The 24,652-nt window shown below is 35.0% G+C and overlaps 1 pseudogene; it reads left to right on the top strand.

The window, feature by feature from the left end:
• The first annotated feature begins 1,678 nt into the window (after nucleotides 1-1,678).
• LOC110196284 (nmrA-like family domain-containing protein 1 pseudogene) lies at nucleotides 1,679-2,550 on the top strand (annotated as a pseudogene).
• The last annotated feature ends 22,102 nt before the right edge of the window (nucleotides 2,551-24,652 follow it).

A 24,652-nucleotide genomic window follows, 5' to 3' on the forward strand; every position in this document is an offset into this window, starting at 1 on the left:
AACAGGAAATTAACAGAAATTCAAGAAACACAAAATTGATGGAATTTCAGGAAGTTGTTTATTTGTGACAAGAAGACTTTAGACATAAGTATTTGAGATAAATTCATGGGAAAATCGAGGCTTGAGGTCAGGAAACCCAGGAAGAAGAAGAAGAAGAAGAAGAAGAAGAAGAAGAAGAAGAAGAAGAAGAAGAAGAAGAAGAAGAAGAAGAAGAAGAAGAAGAAGAAGAAGAAGAAGATATGGAACCTAGCTGCAGAGGGAATTAGAGATATTGAAAAAAACACATTGAGTGATGGCTTGCAAACGTAGAACTGTCACGTTTGCTATGTTGTACAAGTTGGAAGTCCCAATTTCTGGAGGATATGGGTAAAAGAGTAATATAGAAGATGAACAAATAAGGTATGTTGAAGGAATCTGTAAATAGAGAATTGTGAAAGTCAATACATAGCACAATGGTATGGAACCCATTAAAAATTGACACAGGTTTCAACAAGACATTGGGTAGGTGGGGGGATATCCACAAGAATTCTGTCACAATATACTTGTGGTATGGGAAGATCAATGTTGGTTGAATTAAAATATGATTAAGTGGGAGAAGAATCAGTGCAATTTTTATGTATTAGTAGGTTGAGATACATTACTATGGAAATCTCCAGTGGAGTTACCTAGGTGTCCATGTTTGGATATTGGATGGCATGAAAAAGGAATCTGACAACCAAAGAAATGGTATATGGTCAAAGTTATCTAAGTAATAAGAACAAAACCTAGGATTAAAAACCTAACACCTGTGACTGTTAATTAGGAGTTATTTCCATCATGTCATGCCTCTATTCTATACACAAGTTTTGTTTTGTTTTATTTTAATCAATGCTTTGGATTAAGGCATGTCTGTTAAATTTACAGGAGACATCAGTCGTTAAATACACACTACGTGATGGAAAGTGTGTTAAGTGATAGAGATGCCAAAAAAAAGAAGAAGAAGAAGAGAAGAAGAAGAAAGTACCTGCTGTTAAGGAGCTTATATTCTAATCAGGGAAACAGCATGAAATAGCCATTTACAAACAAAATAACTACAGGATAAATTGGAGATAATTAACAGTAGCAAGACACTGACATTAAGGACTACAAGGCAAAACTTATTGAAAAAGGTGGGATTTTAGATGATCCTTAAAGAAAGACAGGGAAGCCATGAGACAGAAGTAATGAAGAAGAGAGGTCTAGGCATGAGAGGTCAAAAGGAAAATTTTCAAGTGTGTTGTGTATGAAATATAACGAGGATCCCTGTGTTGCTGGATCACATAGTGCATGGGAATGTTGTCTGTGTATGTTGTAAGAAGACTGGAAATTAGGAAATAATAATATTATAGAGGGATTTAAATCAAGCAGAATGTTTTATATTTGATTTAAGTGGCAATCATGAAGATCAAATTGACAACTAAGAGAAAAATGAAATTGAGTGGGGAGAGACTTGAGACAGGTCCTGGATGAAAATAAGTACCCCTCAAACCCTCGTTAACTTGCTATCTCTTGATGAATGCTTCTATATCTGTGTTCATACATCCTTTTGTGTGTAGACAAAGTCATGATTAAAAAAAGGATTTGTTGTTTTTCACTGGGAGAATGGAAGAAGAGACCTTCCTAAGTTGAGCTCCTGTTTGTTCCTGCTGTGTAACTCTTCATGGCTGACAAGAAACTGGTAGTGGTCTTCAGAGCAACAGTTGCCCAAGGTGGTTCAGTTGCCAAGACTCTCCTGGAAGATGGGACATTTAGAGTTTGTGTGGTGACTCTAAATCTCTAGCAGAACATCCAAGAAATCGAGGCACAGAGATGGTACAAGGAGATCAAGGTGATGAGAAGAGCCTGCCCCTTCAGGGGCCTGTGCAGCTTTCATTGTGACCAACTACTGGGAAAATTTCAACCAGGAGTAGGAGATTATGCAGGGTAAACTCCTGGTTGATCTGTCCAAATGCCTAGCCTTCAGTTACATAGTCTACAATGGACTGCAGAATGTGAAGAAGCTTACAGTTGGCCATCTGATACTCAGGCACTTTGATAGCAAAGGGGAGGTTAAGGAATACTTCTTGAATTTTGGTGTAGCTATGATCAGAGTCCAGCTGCCCTGCTACTTTGAAAATCTCACCTACTTCCTACCCCAGAAAGCCCCTAATGGAAGAGCTTATTTGCCCATGGGCGTTGTCATGAGGGATGGAATGCCAGTGGCCAACCTGGGTCATGTGGTGCTCAGTCTGCTGAAGCTGCCAAAATAATATGTGGATCAAAACACTGGGCTTAGCATGTGCAAGCACATGGCCAACAAAGTATGCCTCCCTTCTCTCTAAATACAGTGGAAAGACTGTGCATGATGCCAACACCTCCCTTGAAGATTATGAGAATGTTGGCTTTGCTGTGGCACAGTACCTGGCTAACATGTTCAGCTTCTACACCATGAATCCAGACTGAGACATGGAGCTGATCTTGAAACTCAATACCAAGGTCTGAACTCTGGCACAATGCTTAGACCAGTACAAAGAGGCTTTTGCAGACCTGTGACAACTTCTACTGCTACCTTCCTACCACTGCCACCATAACCCAGTATCTTAGTAGTTAGCTCCTGGTAGCTTGTTTTATTTTGTTAATTATTTTAAGGCTATTGTACTTACCCAGATTTTCTAAAATAAAAAGCTTTGTTTCTTAAAAATAAATATTTGTTCTGTGCGCACTAGTTGAGGAGTACTGCACTGCGAATCCGGAAGGAGTACATAAATAAAGAGCTATAAATGCATTCAGTATTCATAGATTTATGGTTTAGAATAAAAAATATATATTGGTGGCTACTAGGGGAGTAAGTTTTGGTCTGTTGGTCTGGTGAGTCAAAAAAATGCTGAGTACAATCATGGTGAGAGTGGATTGACCCTTACAATAACTTTATTAATTTGTTTACTGTTCTCAGAGCAAGAAATGCAAAATAAGGAATAGGATCAGAAGGGAAGAAAGTGTATGTATGTCAAATGGCAAGAATATAGCAGTGATGGTTAGTTGGATGAGATGTGAAGCAATGGCTAGTTTTTGGTATATTCAGTTAGGTATAGTTAGCAATGTTTTGAAAACAGCTTTCTGTGAGATCTAATTTCAACAGGACATAAAATTTACCATCTCTTATCAATGCCTGAAATTGTTAGCATCAGACTTTATTCTTAGGGTTTATTCAATAAAGCATTGTACTTAGAAAAGACTCATTAAGTCAATAGTAAATACTGAAGATTCTAATATTGACTCATTTCTCAGATTAGATTGATGTCTTGTGGGATTAAAGAAAAACTTCTGATTGTTAGGTGTATCAGAAGGTAAAAAGATATTGAACAATGGCTGCTACTTGAGGAGAGGAGACCCAAGTGAGTTACTAAAATGGAAGTAATACATGGTGAGGGCACAGAATAGAGAACCATTAGTTTACTTGGAGTTAGGGTATGGAGGAAGAGATAAAAGAGGAAATGAAAGTTAAGAGATATTTATTTTTAAAAAATTATCCATTTAGGGGAATGGAAACACCTTAGGCCAAATTCTTTGAACATAAATGTTTCATTTTCTGTATTCTAAATATTATACCTGCCTTAACCCATGCTTAAGAAATAGTGTGGGGAATTCAATAGAACACCAGCCTTAAAGTCAGAAAGATATGAGATATTACCCCTGAAATTTACTAGATATTTTGCCCAAAACTAAGCACTTAATATCACAGTGCCCCAGGAATTTTTCTAAGACAATAAATTACAATCCACTTGCTGATATGCATTAGTGGAGGGAGTTTCCATACCATGGAACTCACAAAAGTACAAGCTCATTATAAAAAAAATAAATAAATAACTGATCCAGGGGACAGAATGTCCTTTCTATCTTTGGATATTTTCAATCCAAATCAGTACACCTTAATACCATAGGTGAGGGGACTACTTATCAAGGCTGTTGCAGAAAGGATTTCTGCAATATGAAGGCTTGTTTTGACAACTTCCAAATTTCTTTAGCAATATGAGTCCATGATTGAATGATTACATCGACTTAATGAAGAGCTATTTACCAGGTCTCCCTTCCTCCCATTTGTTTCTCATTTTTTCTCATTATGCTTTCTCACCTCACACCACCAGCTTTTCTGGGTGTAATTTCCAAATTGATTTTTAAGGGAAAAAATAAGCTTCTATTTCAAACAAATGCAACCAAAAAAAAGTCATATTCAAACAATGGCATCATTCCAAGAATGGCATAAGTTTAGCTGATTAACTGCCATTGTGTCTCTTTCTTGATCTCTGAAGGACTCAGATTTGTCTAAATGTAGCAGGTTCAAGAGAAAGATGAAGAGCTGTTTTCCTCACTATTTTTCAACTTATTTCTTCAAAGATAGTGATGACTTATTCTTTTCCGGAAAATAATACTACATTCAATTTGATGATAGATTTAATTACATGAAATTCAGCACCTCTCCCATTCTCTGAAAACATTCCTCAGTTTCCTAAAAGAGAAAAAAATAATTTATTGCAATGAAGTTAGGGGAAAAAAAAGATTGCATCAATTTCTTTGTATTTATTTAATTCAAATCGTAGCATGCCGAAAATGAATTCAAACAACATTGGAATAAGACTATTTATTAAAGAAGTTGAAGGAAATCCATTGAATACATAACTCAGGGGGGATCTTTGCATTTTAAACAATACAAAACAAAATAAGGGAATGAGAAGATTTAATTAAGCTTTCTACAAATTAAAAATATATATATGGAAAGAAGTCAGTATAGCAGAGTATATGCCCCTCTAGACAACTTTAAAATAACTCCTCAAACAAATTTTCAACTGACAATTCACAGAAGAATTCTGTGAAACTGTGGTGGGCGCTGCTCCAGAATGCAGAAAGCAATAGGTATAAACCTTGGAGACAGTGGCTAGAGTGGCAGCTTCAGGAGCTTTGATCCCAGAGATGGTAACATGCTTGGAAAACTGGTCAGAGATTACAAGGCACCTTGTGCTGACAATGTGTGTAGCTAGCATTAATTTGCATTTTTATTGTCCATAAGTAGTTCTGGGTTGCAAGTCTAGGGATAAGAGGAATGCTAATGGATACAGAAGAAGAGGGGTCCTGGGCATAGTTCCAAGGATCATGAGTGGTCATGGCTATATGAGAGCAGAAGCCATTCCTGAGTAAAGATCATAGTGCAGACCAGGAGAGCAGTAACCACACCTCTCTCTGCATCACATTTCCTTGGAAGCACAAAAAACTTTAAGACCCAGGCATCTACCTCTGGGAAAAAAAAAGCAGCACAAAAAAAGCCTGAAGCTTGGGACAATGCAAACAGGTGAGCAAAGCCCAAGTTTAATGTAAAGTTTAGAATGAAAAGTAGGCTTGAAAAGGAACAAACAACAAAAATTTAACCTGACCACAAAAAGCTACTACAGTTTAAGGGAAGACCAAGACATAAATTCCAAATAATATAAGGTGTCAAAAGACCTATCAGCAAAATCCAAAAGAAAAATGAAAATCCAATATAAGCCCAACAAAAGTTTCTGGAAGAGGTAAATATATATATATATAAACAGTGGTAGAGAAAAAAATAGAAAAAGAAATGAGAGTGATGCAAGAAAATTATGAAAAGAGAATTAACAACTTAAAATAGCTTTTTAAGAAAAGCCAAAAAATACTGAAGAAAAGAACATAAGATTGCAGTTATTGTGTATAACACTCTCCTGGTTTTACTCACTTCATTTTGCATCTGTTCATGTAAGTCTTTCAAGGATTTTTTTTCTCTTTTTAATCCTCCTCCTAGTCATTTCTTATGGGACAATAATATGCCATCACAATCATATACAACAGCTTGTTTACCCATTCCTCAATTGATGGGTATCCTTTCAATGTCCAATTCCTAGCTATCACAAAAAAAAAGTTGTTATAGTTATACTTCTGGGAACCAAGATAGTGGAAGAAGAAGTAAGTTGCTCTCATCCACCCGTATCAACCTCTGAAAGCCCAGAAAATATAGCTCCAAGAAAAACCCTGCAAGAGCTGAACCAGCAGAAAGATGGGATGCAGCAGTCTAGTAGCCCAGGAAGCTTGAGGGATTAATGGGAAAGTCCACTCTTGCCCTGGAGCAGAGGAAGCAGTACAGAAGAGGAGGCATCCCAGCAAGCTAGTGGAAATTCCCACCTCAGCATAACAGGGGGAGATCCTGAGCCCCAGGTAGTGGAGCAAGCAAACACCAACACCAGGACCCCCAAGTGCCTCAGTATAGGCAGAGGAAACAGTGGAAACTGGCTTGGAAAACCATCACGTGCCACAGCATTCTACTGTAGCCAAGTCTCCCAATGCCTCAGCAAAACTCTGGGAAGTTCTCCAAGGGAGAAAGCCCCAGGCCATGAAACATCCTGAAGCAATAAAACATCCATCTGAAGGGAGCTGAAGAAAGTGAAAGGAAAGGCCAAGGTAAGGAGGTAACCTCCAGGGTCCAGACTACCCAATCCCACAGCTACAGTTCCAATGTGGCTGATTCTAGCCCAACACCAGGTAAGCTGCCAGAACCCCGCAGCCTCCAACTGAAAGCATTGGCGGCCCCAGCACACAAAGCCAGTTACAATATGAACTGGTCTGAACTGGAATATGAACTGATCTGAAGCCCAAAAAGCCTCCTTGGAAGAGGTTGAGAAGAATTTTAAAGTCAAATAAAAGAGGTAGAAGAAAAATTGGGAAAAGAAATGAGAGGTATGCAAGAGACAGTCAATAACTTGAGAAAGAAAGGACAAAAATTAATTGAAGAAAACAACTCCTTAAAAAGCAGATTCAACCCAACAGAAAAGGAGACACAAAAATTCACTGAGGAGAAAAATTCTTTAAAAAATTGAAATGGGTCAAATTGGAAAGGAGGTACAAAAGCATATACAGAAGAAAACAACTTGTTAAAAATTAGAATTGGGTGGAAGCAGCTAGGTGGCACAGTGGATAGAGCATTGGCCTTGGAGTCAGGAGGACCTGAGTTCAAATCCAACATCATACACTTGACTCTTACTAGCTGTGTGACCTTAGACAAGTCACTTAAACCCAATTGTCTCACCAAGAAGCAAATGTTAAAAATAGATAAAAATGTAAAATACCTCATTGGTAAAAGAACTGACCTGGAAAACTGATCAGGTGGAGACAATTTAAAAATTACTGGTCTAACAGAAAATCAAAATGAATAAAAGAACTTGGACAGCATGTTTCAGGAAATCATCAAGGAAAACTGCCCTAAGGTCCTAGAAACAGAGGGCAAAATAACCATGGAAAGAATCCACTGATCACCTCCTGAAAGAGATCTCAAATTGAAAACTCCAAAGAACATAGTAGCCAAATTCCAAAATTATCAGGTCAAGGAGAAAATACTACAAGCAGCCCAAAAGAAACAATTTAAATATCATGGAACCACAGTCAGGATTACACAAGTCCTTGCAGCTTCTACATTAAAAGATCATAGGGCATGGAATTTCATATTCCATAAGGCAAAGGAGCTTAGATTACAATCAAAGATCAACTACCCAGTGAAAATTAGCATAACATTTCAGGGGAGGGGAATGACATTCAATGAAATATGGGACTTCTAAATCTTCCTGATAAAAAGACAAGTGCTCTACAGAAAATTTGGTCTTCAAATACAAGACTCAAGAGAGACATACAAAGGTAAACAGGACAGAAAGAAACAAAAACATGTTACTAATATGGCCAAACTGTTTACATCCCTAAAAGGGAAGATGACAACTGTAACTCCTGAGAAATGTATTGTTATTACACCATTTTAAATGGGTATATATAAAGTGAGTGGGTATAAGTTGACATTGATATAATAATTAAAAAATCTAATTATATGGGTTAAATGGATTTAAGTAAGTGGATTAATCCAAACTAACTAAGGGAATATAGTGGAAGAAAAGGAAAGGAGGAAGCAGACAAGTGCAAATTATGTTACAGGAAAAAGCACAAAAACCCATTACAATTGAGAGAAAGAAGGGAAGTAGATAAGCGTTATCTGAACTTTACTCTCATCAGATTTGGCTCAAGGAGGGAATAACATAATGAGTTAGGTATAGATATCTAAGTTGTCCTATAGGCAGCAGGAGGGAAAAGGGGAAAGAAAGGATAGGGGGGATAGAAGGGAGGGAAGAAGTAGTAAGGATAAAGTGGAAGAAATGTAAAAGGGCTGATAGAAGGGAGGTAGGAATGAGGGAAGCAATGGTCAAAATCAAAACACTAGTGAGCAGGGAACAGGAGAAAGGAGAGAGAACAGCATTAATAAGGGTGGGGGATAGGATGGAGAAAAAGACACAAATAGTAAAGACAGTAATCCTAACTGTGAATGTGAATAGGATAAACTCTCCAATAAAATGGAAGTAGATAGTAGAATGGATTAAAAATTATAACCCTAAAATATGTTGTTTAGGGAAAACACAGTTGAAACAGAGGGATACACATATGGTAAAGGTAAAAGGCTGGAGTAGAATATATTATGCTTCAGTTGAAATTAAAAAAAAGCAGGGGTAGCAATCCTGACCTCAGACAAAGCAAAAGCAAAAACAGATCTTATCAAAAGGGATAAAGAAGGAAACTACATCCTGCTAAAAGGCACCATAGACAATGAAGTAATATCTTTACTAAGCATATATATGCCAAATGGTGTAGCATCCAAACTCTTAGAGAAGAAGTTCAGGGAGTTACAGGAAGAAACAGACAACAAGAGTATACTAGTGGGTGACCTCAACCTCCCCCTCTCTGTACTAGATAAATCTAACCACAAAATAAACAAGAAAGAAGTTAAGGAGGAGAATAGAATATTAGAAAAGTTAAGTATGGTAGGCCTCTGGAGAAAATTGAATGGGAATATAAAGGAATATACTTTTTTCTTGACGGTACATGGCACATACGCAAAAATTGACCATGTACTAGGGCATAAAAACATCACAATACAATGCAGGAAAGCAGAAATATTAAATTCATCTTTTCCAGATCATGATGAAATAAAAATTATATGTAGTAAAGAGCCATGGAAAGAAAGACTAAAAGTTAATTGGAAACTAAATGATCTAATCCTAAAAAATGAATGGTGAAACAACAAATCATAGAAACAATCAATAACTTCATTCAAGAAAATGATGAGGCAACATAGCAAAACTTATGGGATGCAGCAAAAGCATTTCTTAGGGTAAGTTTCATATCTCTAAATGCTTATATGAATAAAATAGAAAAAGAGGAGATTAATGGATTGGGAATGCATCTAAAAAAAAATTTAAAAACCCTTAAGTAAGCACCAAATTAGAAATACTCAAAACCAAAATTGGAATTAATAAAATTGAAATTAAGAAAAGAATTGAACTAATAAACAAAGCTAAAAGCTTGTTTTGTGAAAAAAAATACAATAGATAAACTTTTGTTTAATTGACTTTAAAAAAAAAAGAATAACAGACTATCAGTATCAAAAATGAAAAGGGTTAATCCACCAACAAGGAAGAAGAAATTAAAACAATAATTAGGAAGTATTTTTCCCAACTGTTTGCCAATAAATTTTACAATGTTAGTAAAATGGATACATATTTACAAAAATACATATTGCCCAGATTAACAGAAGAGGAAGTAAAATACTTAAATAACCACATCTCAGAAAAAGAAATTGAATAAGCCATTGATGAACTACCTAGGAAAAAATCTCCAGGGCCAGACGGATTTTCATGTGAATTCTATCACTTATTTAAAGCACAATTAATTACAATATTCTATAGACTATTTGGGAAAATAGGTGAAGAAGGAGTCTTACCAAATTCTTTCTGTTACACAAATATGGTACTGATACTTAAACTGGGAACAGTCAAAGCAGAGAAAGAAAATTATAGACCAATTTACCCAATGAATATAGATGCAAAATTTTAAATAAAATATTAGAAAATAGATCATAGCCACTTATCACAAGAATAATAAACTATGACCAGGCATGATTTATACCAGGAATGTGGAGTTGGTTCAATATTAGGAAAACTATCAGCGTAATTGATCATATCAATATCAAAACTAACAGAAACCACATGATCATCTCAATAGGTGCAGGAAAAGCTTTGGACAAAATACAACACCATTCCTATTAAAAACACTAGAGAGCATAGGTATAAATGGAGTCTTCTTTAAAATAATAAATACCATCTACCAAAAACCTTCAGCAAGCATAATATGTAATAGGGATAAGCTAGAAGCATTTCCAAAAAGATTGGGGGTGAAACAAAGATGCCTATTATCACTACTGTTGTTCAATATGCTACTGGAAACATTAGCTTTAGCAATTAGAGAAGAAAAAGAAATTGAAGGTATTAAAATAGGCAAAGAAGAAACAAAGTTATCACTGTTTGCAGATTATATGATGATGCACTTAGAGAATCAGAGAGAATCATGGATAAAAAAAATCCTTTAAATAACGAACAACTTTAGCAAAGTTGCAGACTATAAAATAAACCCATGTAAATCATTGGCATTTCTACATATTACCAACAAAGCCCAACAGCAAGAGATAGAAAGAGAAATTCCATTTAAACTTACTGTACACATTATAAAATATTTAGGCATTTACCTCCCAAAACAAACCACAGGAAGTATATGAACACAATCACAAAACATTTTTAGCACAAATCAAGTCACATCTACATAATTGGAAAAACATCAGTTGCTCATAGGCAGGCTGAGCTAATATAATAAAAATGACCATTCTACCTAAGCTAATTTATTTATTCAGTGTCATACCAATCAAACTACCAAAAAATTATTTTATATAGTTAGAAAAAAATAACAATGATATTTATTTGGAAGAACAAAAGGTCCAGAATATCAAAGGAACTAATGAAAAGAAATGCAGTGGAAGGTGACCAAGCAATTCCAGATCTTAAATTGTAATATAAAACAGAAATCAGCAAAACTACTTAGTACTGGCTAAGAAGCAGTGGTGGAACACTGGATTGGTTAGGTATGCAATACACAGCAGTCAATTACTATAGTAATCTATTTTTTGATAAACCAAAAGAACTTAGCTTCTGGAATAAGAACTCAGTATTTGACAAAATCTGCTGGGAAAACGGAAAAAGAGTATGGTAGAAAATAGGCATAGACCAAAATCTCACACCATATACCAAAATAAATTCAAGATGCATTCATGATTTAGATATAAAGGCTGATATGATAAGCAAATTGGAAGAGTAAGAAATAGTTTACCTATCAGATTTATGGAGAACAGAAAAATTCATGATAGAAAACATTACAAAATATAAAATGGATAATTTTGATTACATTCAATTGAAAAGTTTTTGCACAAACAAAGCCAATGCAACCAAGACTAGGAGGGGAATAGAAAACTGGGAAAGAATTATTACAACCAGTGTTTCTGTTAAATGTTTCATTTATAAAGTATATAGAGAATTAAGTCAAATTTATAACAGTACAAGTCATTCCCCAATTGATAAATGTTCAAAGGATATGACCAGGCAGTTCAGAGATTAAGAATTTAAAGCTATCTATAGTCATATATAAAATGCTCCAAATTGCTATTGAGTAGATAAATGCAAAATCAAAACAACTCTGAGGTACAACCTCACACCTGTCAGATTGGCCAACATGACAAAACAGGAAAATGATAAATGTTGGAGAAGATGTGGGAAAATCGGAACATTAATGTATTGTTGGTGGAGTTGTGAAATGATCCAACCATTCTGGAGAGCAATTTGGAATTATGCCCAAAGAGCTATGAAAATGTGCATACCTTTTCACTCACTAATAGCACTTCTAGGGCTGCATCCCAAAGAGGTCACAAAAATGGGGAAAGGACCCAGATGTAGAAAAATATTTATAGCAGCTCTTTTTGAGTAGACAAAAATTGGAAATTGAGGGGATGTCTATCAATTAGGAAATGGCTGAACAAGTTGTATATGAATGTAATGGAATACTATTGTGCTAGAAGAAATGATAAGCAGGCAGACTTCAGAAAAACTTGGAAAGACTTACATGAACTGATACTGAGTAAAGTGAGCAGAACCAGGAGTAGGTTGTACACGGTAAGAGCTACATTGTGCAGTCACTAACTTTGATAAACTTAGCCCTTCTCATCAATGCAAGGATTTAAAACATCTCCTAAGGTCTCATCATGGAAAATGCTATCCACATCCGAAGAAAGAAGTATAGAGTTTGAATGCAGATCGAAGCATACTGTTTCCTACTTTTTTTTTCTTCTGTTGAGTTTTTTTTTTCATCTTTCTGGTGGTTCCTCCTATTGGTTCTAATTCTTACTTACAACATCACTAATGTGCAAATATATTTAATGGAAATTTATATGCATAGCCTATATCAGATTGTGTGACATCTTGGGACGGGAGGGGGAGAAAAAATTTAAAACTCAAAAGCTTATGGAAGTGATTATTGATAAATCAAAATAAATTATTGGAAAAAAAGAGCTGCTATAAATATTTTTTGTACAACCAGGTCTTTTTCTCTTTTTTGGGATGTCTTTGGGATATAGACCTAATAGAAGTATTGCTGGATCAAACAGTGTGAATATTTTTTTGGTCTTTTTTTTTTAATTTTAGACATAAATACTAAAACTTAAATGCACAATAAAGAAAAAAGAAGCATATTATAAACTTAAATATTGAAGGTGAAATGTAAAACAAGAAAACAAAAAAAAAGCATATCATGTGCACAGTAGCATGTATGAGAGGATTCACAGTATATACAAATAAATTTCCATTTGAATAAAGCCTATATAATAAATTCTATTTCTTGTGTTGAACACTGTCTATCTTTTCTTTGCTTCCTTGTAAGTTTTCTTTTGTTCTTTGCTGTTCACTTTTTACTTTGTTATTTTTTTCCCTTCCTCTCCCACCAAAGGCAACAATTAAGCATAGATATACTTACATATAGATATAGATACAAATACAAACTTATATACATACATATTTACATGCACTTACAGATATATACACACATATATAGACATATACTTGCCCTAACAGATTGTACTCCTAATCTTTCTTTTTGTGTTTGTGAATCGCTTATTTCCTATGGCTCCTGATTCTTTACTTTACTTCTACCTGCTATGTTGTCCTTCTATTATTCAACCTACCTCACAACAATTTTTTCCCTTATTCTCCCATTCTTAAAAATCTAAACACCCTTCTATATCCCTCTTTTATCTCTTCCCTCATCCTCCCCTATAGAGATCCCTTCCTTGTCCTCCCCCCTTCTTATCATCTTAATATTTTATTTCTATCTGAATTTAAAAGACTTACACTTTTCTAAATATATATGTATTGTTCCTTCTTGAACCCATTCCTATTTGAAGTAGGTTTCCCGAACTAACAGCCCTCACTCTCCCACCTAATTCCTCTGTGTTAATTATTCCTCTTGACCCTCATTTGCAAAATATAATTATTCTTTTTAATTATTCCTAAATGGTTTTCCTTTTTAAAGTCATGTCATATACAGATATATCTTAATCTTTCTTATGAACTATCAACTTACTAATAAGAATCTTAGATATACATTTTGCTTACATAAAAGATAAACAATCTGTCCTTATTGAGATCCTTGTAATTAATCTTTGGTATATACCTTATATTCCTCTTGGCTCTTGTATATCAAATCTTCTATTAAGTTCAGGTTTTTTTACAGTTTTTCCTCAGTCTCTCTCATTTGATTTTAAGTCTTTTTAAAGTTCTTTGAATTCTATTTGGAAAAGTGACTATTTAATGTTACTTTTTGGGGTAGAAGAGGGTTTCTTTGCTTCAGTATCTTCCTCTGAAGATGAGCATCAGTTTTCTCTATTCCCATGATAATTCCCTATGGTTGGATCCTTTCACCTTTGTGTGTGTGTGTGTGTGTGTGTGTGTGTGTGTGTGTGTGTGTGTGTTTTATTTGTAATACCTAAGTTTTTTTTTGTAATTACCTTTAATCCTGGGGTATAACTATGGTGCCTCTGGCCTCAGATGCTCTGCCAGTTCTCCGCTCTGGCCTGGAACTTAAAGAAAGACATTTAGCTTCCTATAAGTGTCCACAGTCAGTAGTGTCCCCACCCCACTGCTTCTGCACCCACTGGCCTGTGTTGGAAAACAGAACATCTGGGTCTGCTGTTCCTTTTCAGCAGGGTTTCCCCGGATTTTCCCTGCCTTCGATACCCAACTTCCCTTACTGTCCTGCTGGTTAAAGCCTTGTGGCTGGGGCTGAGGCATCCTCTAAATCCTGATAAAGTCAGGGCTTGCTGCTTGTTGTTTAAATAAACCTTATCTTGGAGGTGTTTGCTCTTCACAGAGACTAAACTTCACCTTGGGATATTTCTTCAGATTCTAATTATCCCAGAAGAACCACTTTTCTGCCCCCACTCTTATTTATTTTTTACCATTCTATGTTTGCCCTGAGTAACTCTTTTATCTATTTTGCTGGGAAAAACCTTGAGATTTTGGAATTTTCTAACCTACTCTGCCATCTTCCCAGAATCTTTTCATATTCATAATTTCATATACCCTTTTAGGCATAGTTTCTAATCGTTCTCAAAAATGGTTAGGTCAGTTCACAATTCCACCAAGAGTTTATTAGTGTCCCAGTTTCCCCACATCCTCTCCAACATTTGTTATTTTCCTTTTTTGTCATATTACCAAATCTTATAGGTGTGAATTGGTATCTAAGAATCCTTTTAATTTGTGTTTCTGTGATCAATAATAATTTAAAGCTTTTTTTATGTAACAGAGAGATTTGATTTCTCCATATGATACCTTTTCATATGCTTTGACCTTTTATCAATTAAGAAATGACTTGTATTTTTTACAAATATGACTCAGTTCTCTATATGTTTAAGAAATGAGGCCTTTATCAGAGATACTTATTGCATTTTTTTTCATTTTCTGCTTTACTTATAATTTTGGTTGCATTTATTTTGTGTGTAATAAAAACTTTTTAACTTTATATAAGAAAAAATATCTATGTTACCTTTGTAATGGTCTCCATATTTTCTTTGGTACTAAATTCTTCTCATTCATAGAGCTGAACAATAATTTTTTTCAAATTATTTTAATTTGTTTATGATATCAGCCTTCATTTGTAAACCATGTACCCATTTAGATCCTATTTTGGTATAAGCTGTGAGATGTTGGTCAACATCTAGGTTCTGCTGTGCTGTTTTCCAGTTTTTCCAGTTTTTGTCAGATAACGAGTTTTTATTCCAAAGGCTTGGATGTTTGAGTTTATCATGTACTAGATTACTATTGTCATTTACTATAATGCAATGTGTACCTAATCTGGTCTACTGATCTAACCCTCTATTTCTGAGATAGTACCAGTTTGCTTTGGTGATTACCACTTTATAATAGTACAATTTGAGATCTGATATGGCTAGACCACTTCATATTTTTTTAAGTTGATTAAGAGAGATAATTTAAGAATTATTGGACTACCTAAAAGCTGTGATGACAAAAAAAGGCTTAGACATCATAATTGAAGAGGTAATGAAAGCTAAACAGAAGAAAATAGGGTGGAGGAAAATATGCAATTGGTAACCATAACTGTGAATGTGAATGGGATGAACTCACACCTGAAACAGAAGTAGATAGCAGAATAGGTTAGAAAGTATAATAATATTTTATTTACAAGAGACACACTTGAAACATAAAGACACAGAGAGTTAAAATAAATTACTAGAGCAGAAACTATAAACAGTGGGCCTAACAATACTTCTACTAGATCTATATCACCAAAGACATCAAAGGGAAAGGGAAAGGATCTATACATATCAAAAAATATTTAAAGCAGCTCCATTTATGAAGGCAAAGAATTAGAAATTGAAGGGCTACTCATCAGCTGATGAGTGGCTGAAGAAGTTATAGCATATGATTGTGCTGGAATACTAATGTACTATACAAATTGATGGGGAGGGGCAGGTTTCAGGGGAAAAAACACATGGAAAGATCTATATCAACTGACGCAAAGTGAAATGTGAACCAGGAGATCATTGTGAACAGTAATAACAAGTTGTAATGATGATCAACTGTGAATGAATTGGCCTGTGTGATCAATGCAATGATTGAAGGCAATTCTAAAGGATTCATAATGAGAAAAAAAATGCTATCCATCTCAAGAGAGGGAAGTGATGTACTCTGAGTGTGAATTGAAATATAATTTTCTTGCTTTATTCTTTTGCCTAATATGGAAATATGTCTCACATGACTATAAAATGTATGATTATTTGAGATTTTACTTGACTTTTTAGTGAGTGGGGGAGGGTGAAAGGAAGAGAGAAGTTGGAGCTCAACATTTTAAAAAAATGTTAAAAATTAATAAATAAAAATTTTAAAAGAACCTTAAAATATAATACAGTTTTAAAAATTTAAAAGATGAATTCATTTAACAGTTAAAAATATGCTTTGTGCAAACAAGTTCTGAGATGGGACTTTTTTTAATTGATAAAAAATTTAGACTATAACTAGACACATGCAATATCAAGAATTTGTCGATATTTGTTCCCATTGTGAAAATAAATTCTTTAAGGTTTAATAAAATGGTTACATAGAAAAAAGAAAAACAAATTTGCTTGTCTTTTTTTATTATTCATTTTTGGTCTATTAAAAGCTTCTGTTATTTTACTGATACATACAAAGTTGTTGGATGGTAGTAATTTCAGTCAATCACCCATCCTTTCTAAGAATCACAAATAATCATTATATGATCATGTCTGTCAAGGTGACTATAAAATTATCATGAAGATGGTAAAAATGGCTATATCTATTTTGTATTGGCTCATCTTGAAGAGTACATTAAAGTAATACATGTGTTATGGACACAAGTAGAAATTTGTCGACCTCCAGATTGTCATATCCATCTAGAGGTGGGCTCTGCATAAAGTAAGCTGATATGTAGTCATTCAAAACATCAAGATAGAATTCACACAATTTCAGGGTCCTGAAATTTGGCCAATCATCAAATAACCCTAATGAACAGAAAGGAAATAATAAACTCCAAAAATTACTTTCAGGCTTTTAGAAACTTACATTACAGATTTGAAAAGGTGAAAAAAAAAAGCAAATGAATTTGTTCCCAATGAATGGTGGATATATTTTATGTTTATTCCACTCTGATCAGGTGAGAATGAATGGGTAGAGTTGTTTTGAAAGGTTCTGAACAGGTCTCCAGATAGCATAAGGCTCAGGGACTGAGAAAATTAGTAGGTGTGATTTCTCAGCCATTGTCAGAGGTCATTGAAAAGCTAAAGTAAATGAGAAAGGAATGACAGGATTAGAGAACGGTAAAATCCATTTTTCAAAATACCAAGACTAACATTTAAAGTCAACAGTCCACTGAGGTAACTTCAAATTTTGGTCAAATTCTGAATTATTTTAACAAAGAGGTAACTGGTGAATACACAGAAAAGAAAATAGTTATTCAGAAGGTACTAGCATCTAACCAATATTATGCTGAAGTAATTTTATTTCTTTTGTTGAAATGTGTATAAAAATAAAACTAATAGGAAATACTGTCGATATAGCAAGCATTGGGTATAACCAGATAGTCTCAGGAATGGTTGGACAACTACAGTAATTAAAAAAAGCAATCTTCATATAGGTCAATTTGGCTCATGGATAAAATGTGGAATAAGCTATAGTGGGTTATCTTTCATATATGGGTTGTAATAGATGGCTCAAAATCTTTGATTCTCCCATGCTGTCATCAGCAGTGAGATGTGTCATAGCCTTTGAATTTTGCACTAAACTTCACAATGTTCAGACTGCATTCAATCTTACCATTATAATTGACATCTGGGCCTGCCTCCTGGGGAGTTAGGTATGCCACCTTATGGTTTTCTATAAGTTAGCTTTTCTTAATTTTTTCTACTCACTTCTTCCTTCATATCTCACATTCCTTAGGGAGTAATAGGGAATTGCATCTTTCCCTAGACAATTTTTAAATAGCAATTTTAACCCTTCTTCATAAGCTGGATGTCAGTGGTCAGCATATCTTTTGGATCTCAGAAGCACCTCCATTTTTTCTCTCCTACATATGTTATCCAATAGTTCAGTTTTCTGGATGTCTAGCAATGATGTTCTATTGCATCAAAACCTGAGCTACAACAGTATTTATAGAGTCATAAGTGAATCACACAGAAGGCAATGTGAGGGCCATGGGCAAGGGTGGGGTAAGAGGAAGCAGGCTGCAGCCAATAAGGAGCCTCAAGGAAGAATAATAAAATACATCACCAGGGAAATTATGCAAGGGAAAGAGAGACCAGTCATGTATCAAGGGCAAGGGATGTCAAGTGGACTGCTGCAATGCTTCATGGCAGCCATGTAATTTCAGGAGAGAGGAGAATCTTGAACACATTGAAAGCAAATGGACAAGAGCAAGATGTGATGGAGAAGCATCAGTTGTAGGCCATTCCAAAACTATAAGATCACAGCTCCATTTGAGGATTTCTGTCCAATTGCATTTAATAGATATTCTATATTTTTTATTTTTTTTTCCAAAAATGCTTTAGTGATGACTTTTGTTTTTATGTCCTAGCCATTTCTGGATATAATGACACCATAAACATCACCCCTAACCATTGAACCGTCGCTTGTAAAAAACAAATTAAATTGTATACAGTGTTGTTTAGCTGATAGTGTATACACCACTCTGCCCCATTCCCCAATCTTTCAGTGGAGAAGAATTTATAATAGTAATTTATAAAATTCTTAAGATTTCTGGGAAGCTAGGTGGCACAGTGGATACAGCACTGTCCCTGGATTCAGGAGGACCTGAGTTCAAATCCGGCCTCAGACACATAACACTTACTACTTGTGTGACCCTGGGCAAGTCACTTAACACCATTGCCTAACCAAAAAACGACAACAACAACAAACAACATTTCAAAATGCTTCATATACCTTCACCCATTTAAGCTGCAAAACAAGTTCATGCAACAGCATTATTGTTAATACTGTTTTATACATGAAAACACTGAGGTTTAGAGACACTGTGTGAATTTTCCAAGGTCACACACCTACTAAGAATCTGAGGCCAGATTTCAACTTGATTGTTCTTAACTGTAAGTCTAGTACATGGCCTCTTACTTTCTTATTATAGGTATTCCTAAAGCAAGATTCAATGATATTAAACAAAATCCTTTCTAAAGGAAGAATGAACCAACTGAATAAAGAGGAACTTGTCAAATAACATTGCCAGGATCCCCTAATGGGCCTAGCCAGTATGTATCAGAGACAAAACTTGAACCCAAATCTTCCGGCTCAAAGATTGGCTCTTAATCCGCTATCCAGAGAGCTCCCAGCATAGATGAAGTCACAGGTCAGTCCCTACAAAACTGAAGTCACAAGTTGAGTCCACCCTGCCCTCACCAGCAAACCAAATGAAATCAAACTTTCGAGATCAGAACGTTTAAATTTAATTCACCTAATGTCTTCATTCTTATTTTAAAATGTGACTCATCCCAACTCTTTTAATGGGAGACTTGAGCTAAAATATTTGTGGTTCATTACAGTGAAATACAGTAAAACAAAACAAAACAAAACAAAACCCTATTAACCTTGGAGTCAGAAGATCTGGGTTCAAATCCAATTTTAATTCTATCTGTGTAACCTTGGGCAAAGGACTTCATATGTCTGGGCCTAAGTTTATGGATATCTAAAATAAGAAGGTTGATAGAGATATCTTTTCTAGTTCTGGTTATATGATCCTATGATAACCCCACCCCCTCAAAGCACTATCTCTTCAAGTCTGTCAAAGTTCACTTTCATTGTTTCCATGACACTATCTAGTCACCTCATCCTCTGATGGCCCCTTCTAATTTTGCATTTAATCTTTCCCAATATCAGGATCTTTTCCAATGAGTCTGGCCTTTTCATTATGTGGCCAAAATATTTAAGCTTCAGTGTCAGCATCTGACCTTTCAATGAATAGTATGAAATGATTTCTTTAAGTATTGACTGGTGTGATTTTCTTGCTATTCAAGGGACTCTCAAATGTATTCTCCAGCAATGCAATTCAAAAGTTTTGATTCTGCATTACTCAGCTTTCCTTATAATTCAACTGTTATATTCTTGCAATACTACTATAGTTTTTCTATCACTTTGATTCTATGGACTTCAGCAAAGTGTCATTTGTGTTTGTTTGTTTGTTTGTTTTAAGTGTGGTGCCCAGATTTTCCATAGTGTTCTTTCCAAGGAGCAAATATCTTTCAATTTCATGGTTTTAGTTCTCCACAGTGACCTTTGAGACCAAGAATATAAAATCTGACACTGCTTCCATTTCTTCTCCCTGTATTTGCCAGGAAGTAATGGGACCAGTGGACATTATCTATATTTTTTAATATTAGGCTTCAAGCTACCTTTTACACTCTCGTCTTTCACCCTCATCACAAGACTTCTCAATTCCAATTCAATTTTCTGCAATGAGAGTGATATCATTTAAACATCTGAGATTATTGATATTTGTCCCAGCAACCTCAATTCTGGCTTTTGATTCATCCATTAGGGCATTTGGTATGATGTACTCTGCATATAAGTTAAACAAATAAGGTGACAATATACAGCCTTGTACTCCTTTCCAAAAGTTCTTACTAGTTTTGCTTCTTGACCTATGTATAGGTTCCTCAGGAGAAAAGTAAGATGATCTGCTACTCCCATCTCTTTGAATACTTGCCACATCTTGTTGTGATAAACTAAGTGAAAGGCTTTAGTGTAGACAACGAAGCAGAAGTATCTATTTAAAATCCTAAAAGGTAGCTTCCTTTTGTTTGTTATCTTACCTGTTTAAATTGTAAGCTCCTTGAGGACAAAACTGTCTCTTTTTTCTTATTTGTATTCCCAGGGCTTAGCATAGTGCCTGACACTTAATAAAGGTTTATTGAATTAATTTGAACGTTGACTCTCCCTATCACACAATATACCTCAATTACAAGACTGTTTATGAACCTGGACAGACTTTGAGAGAAAGTAGAGATAGAATGGCCTGCCCTTCTGTGGTCCATGGAGTCCTGAAGAGTCTGACACCAAATAACTATTGAACAAAAACATGAAAATCTTGAAAGCGAGAACAATTTCTCCTGCATACACTTAGCTTGAAACAATTCTTTTGCCAAAGCTCTCCAGGTCAAAGCCCCGGAGTACTAAGTGTAGCAGTGGATAAAATACAGGACCTGGAGTCAAGAAGACATTTTCCTCAGTTCAAATCTGGCCTCAGACACTAGCTGTGTGACCATGTGCAAATCAGTTAACACAGTTTATCTCAGTTTCCTCACCTGTAAAATTAATTGCTTCAGCAAAACAGTAGTTAATGCTTCATTTATATCATTTCCACTGTTAAAATCATGAGTTTGTGATGTTGAACAATTTGACAGTGACAAAGATGCTAGTGACAAAAATTTTCCTTGTTGAATTTTGATAAGCTATGGTTGCAGCATCTACGGGAGCAATTACCAGGCTTCATTTCCATAGATAATTCTTCCTCAGATATTAGACAAGAACACATAGCTGGAAAAAATGCTGTTCCCAAGGCTCTCCACCTCAAGACGCTGAGGTGTTCCAATAATAGCCTGAGGGGAGATAGTAGTCAAGTTCCTGGTGGTAATTTGCCCAGGTTGGCACAAGCTCCTTTCTATCTACTTCAGGGTGCTTTGGTGCTTCAGTTAGACTGTCTTTTTTTTTTTTTGCAGTTGTTTAATTTTGTTTCAATTTTGTTAATTTATTTTGATTTATCAACACACACTTACATACGCTTTTGAGTTTAAAATTTTTCCCCCTTCCTCCCCACGGCCCTCACCAAGATGGCACAAAATCTGATATAAGCTATACATTTACATTCCTATTAAACATATTTTCACATTAGTGAAGTTGTAAGTAAAAATTGAAACCAATATGAGGAACCATCAGAAAGATGAAAAACTCAAAAGGAAAAAAAAATGATAGATTCAACTTCCATAGTTCTTTCTTTGGATGTGGACAGCATTTTCCATCAGGCCTCTGGAGATGTCTTAGATCCTTGTAATGCTGATAAGGGTTAAGTTTATCAGTATTAGTCATCACACAGCATGGCTCTTATTGTGCACAAAGTTCTCTTGGTTCTACTCACTTCACACAGCATCAGGCCATATAAGTCTTTCCAGGTTTTTCTGAAGTCAACCTGTTCATCATTTCTTATACCACAGTACTATTCCATTCCATTCATATACCACTACTTGCTCAGCCATTCCCCAATGGATGGGCATCCTCTCCATTTCCAATTCTTTGCCACCACAAAAAGAGCTGCTATGAGTATTTTTGTACATGCGGGTCCTTATCCCATTTTTATGATCTCTTTGGGATACAGCCCTAGAAGTGCTATTGCTGGATCAAAGGGTATGCACATTTTTGTAGCCCTTTGGGCATAGTTCCAAATTGTTCTCCAAAATGGTTGGATCATTTCACAACTCCACCAACAATGTATTAGTGTTCCAATTTTCCCACATCTTCTCCAACATTTATCATTTTCCTGTTTTGTCATGTTGGCCAATCTGATAGGTGTGATGTGGTACCTCAGAGTTTTTTGATTTGCATTTCTCTAATCAATAATGATTTAGAGCATTTTTTCATATGACTATAGATGGCTTTAATTTCTTCATCTGAGAACTGTCTGTTCATATCCTTTGACCATTTATCAATTGGGGAATGGCTTGTGTTCTTATAAATTTGTCTTAATTCTCTATATATTTTAGAAATGAGGCCTTTATCAGAGAGACTGGTTGTAAAAATTCTTTCCCAATTTTCTACCTTCCTTCTAATCTTAGTTGCATTGGCTTTGTTTGTGCAAAAACTTTTCAATTTAATGTAATCAAAATTATCCATTTTGCTTTTCATAATGTTCTCTATCTCCTGTTTGGTCATGAATTCTTCTGTTCTCCATAGATCTGATAGGTAAACTATTCCTTTTTCTCCCAGTTTACTTATGGTATCAGCCTTTATATCTAAGTCATGAACCCATTTTGACTTTATTTTGGTATATGGTGTGAGATTTGGGTCTATGCCTAGTTTCTGCCATACTCTTTTCCAGTTTTCCCAGCAGTTTTTTTCAAAGAGTGGGTTCTTATCCCAGAAGCTGGGGTCTTTGGGTTTATCAAATAATAGATTACTATAGTCATTGACTACTGTGTCTTGCATATTTAACCTATTCCACTGATCCACCTCCCTATTTCTTAGCCAGTACCAAGCAGTTTTGATGATTGCTGCTTTATAATACAATTTAAGATCTGGAATTGCTAGGCCACCTTCCCCTGCATTTCTTTTCATTAGTTCCTTTGATATTCTGGACCTTTTGTTTTTCCAAATGAATCTTGTTATTATTTTTTCTAACTCTATAAAATAATTTTTTGGTAGTTTGATTGGTATGGCACTGAATAAGTAAATTAGCTTAGGTAGGATTGTCATTTTTATTATATTAGCTCGGCCTACCCATGAGCAACTGATGTTTTTCCAATTATTTAGATCTGATTTTATTTGTGTGAAAAGTGTTTTGTAATTGTGTTCATAGAGTTCCTGGGTTTGTTTGGAGGTAGACTCCTAAATATTTTATAATGTCTACAGTAAGTTTAAATGGGATTTCTCTTTCTATCTCTTGCTGTTGGGCTTTGTTGGTAATATATAGAAATGCTGATGATTTATGTGGGTTTATTTTATAGCCTGCAACTTTGCTAAAGTTGTTTATTATTTCAAGTAGTTTTTTACTTGATTCTCTAGGATTCTCTAAGTATATCATCATGTCATCTGCAAAGAGTGATAGCTTTGTTTCTTCTTTGCCTATTCTAATGCCTTCAATTTCTTTTTCTTCTCTTATTGCTAAAGCTAAGGTTTCCAGTACAATATTGAATAACAGTGGTGATAATGGACATCCTTGTTTCACCCCGATCTTATTGGAAATGCTTCTAGCCTGTCCCCATTACATATAATGCTTGCTGAAGGTTTTAGATATGCTATTTATTATTTTAAGGAAGACTCCATTTATACCTATGCTTTCTAGTGTTTTTAATAGGAATGGGTGTTGTATTTTATCAAAAGCTTTTTCTGCATCTATTGAGATGATCATGTGGTTTCTGTTGGTTTTGTGTTGATATGCTCAATGATGCTGATAGTTTTCCTAATATTGAACCAACCCTGCATTCCTGGTATAAATCCTACCTGGTCATAGTGTATTATTCTTGTGATAAGTTGCTGCAATCTTTGCTAGTATTTTGTTTAAAATTTTTGCATCTATATTCATTAGAGAAATTGGTCTATAATTTTCTTTCTCTATTTTGACTCTTCCTGGTTTAGGTATCAACACCATATTTGTATCATAAAAAGAATTTGGTAAGACTCCTTCTTCACCTATTTTCCCAAATAGTCTATATAGTATTGGAATTAATTGTTCTTTAAATGTTTGATAGAATTAGCATGTAAATCCATCTGGCCCTGGAGATTTTTTCCTAGGGAGTTCATCAATGGCTTGTTCAATTTCTTTTTCTGAGATGGGGTTATTTAAGTATTTTACTTCCTTTGTTAATCTGGGCAATTTATATTTTTGTAAATATGTATCCATTTCACTAAGATTGTCAAATTTGTTGGCATATAGTTGGGCA

Source organism: Phascolarctos cinereus, unplaced genomic scaffold (assembly GCF_003287225.1).
Source record: "Phascolarctos cinereus isolate Bilbo 61053 unplaced genomic scaffold, phaCin_HiC Scaffold_2;HRSCAF=192, whole genome shotgun sequence".
In the NCBI taxonomy this organism is placed as follows: domain Eukaryota; kingdom Metazoa; phylum Chordata; class Mammalia; order Diprotodontia; family Phascolarctidae; genus Phascolarctos; species Phascolarctos cinereus.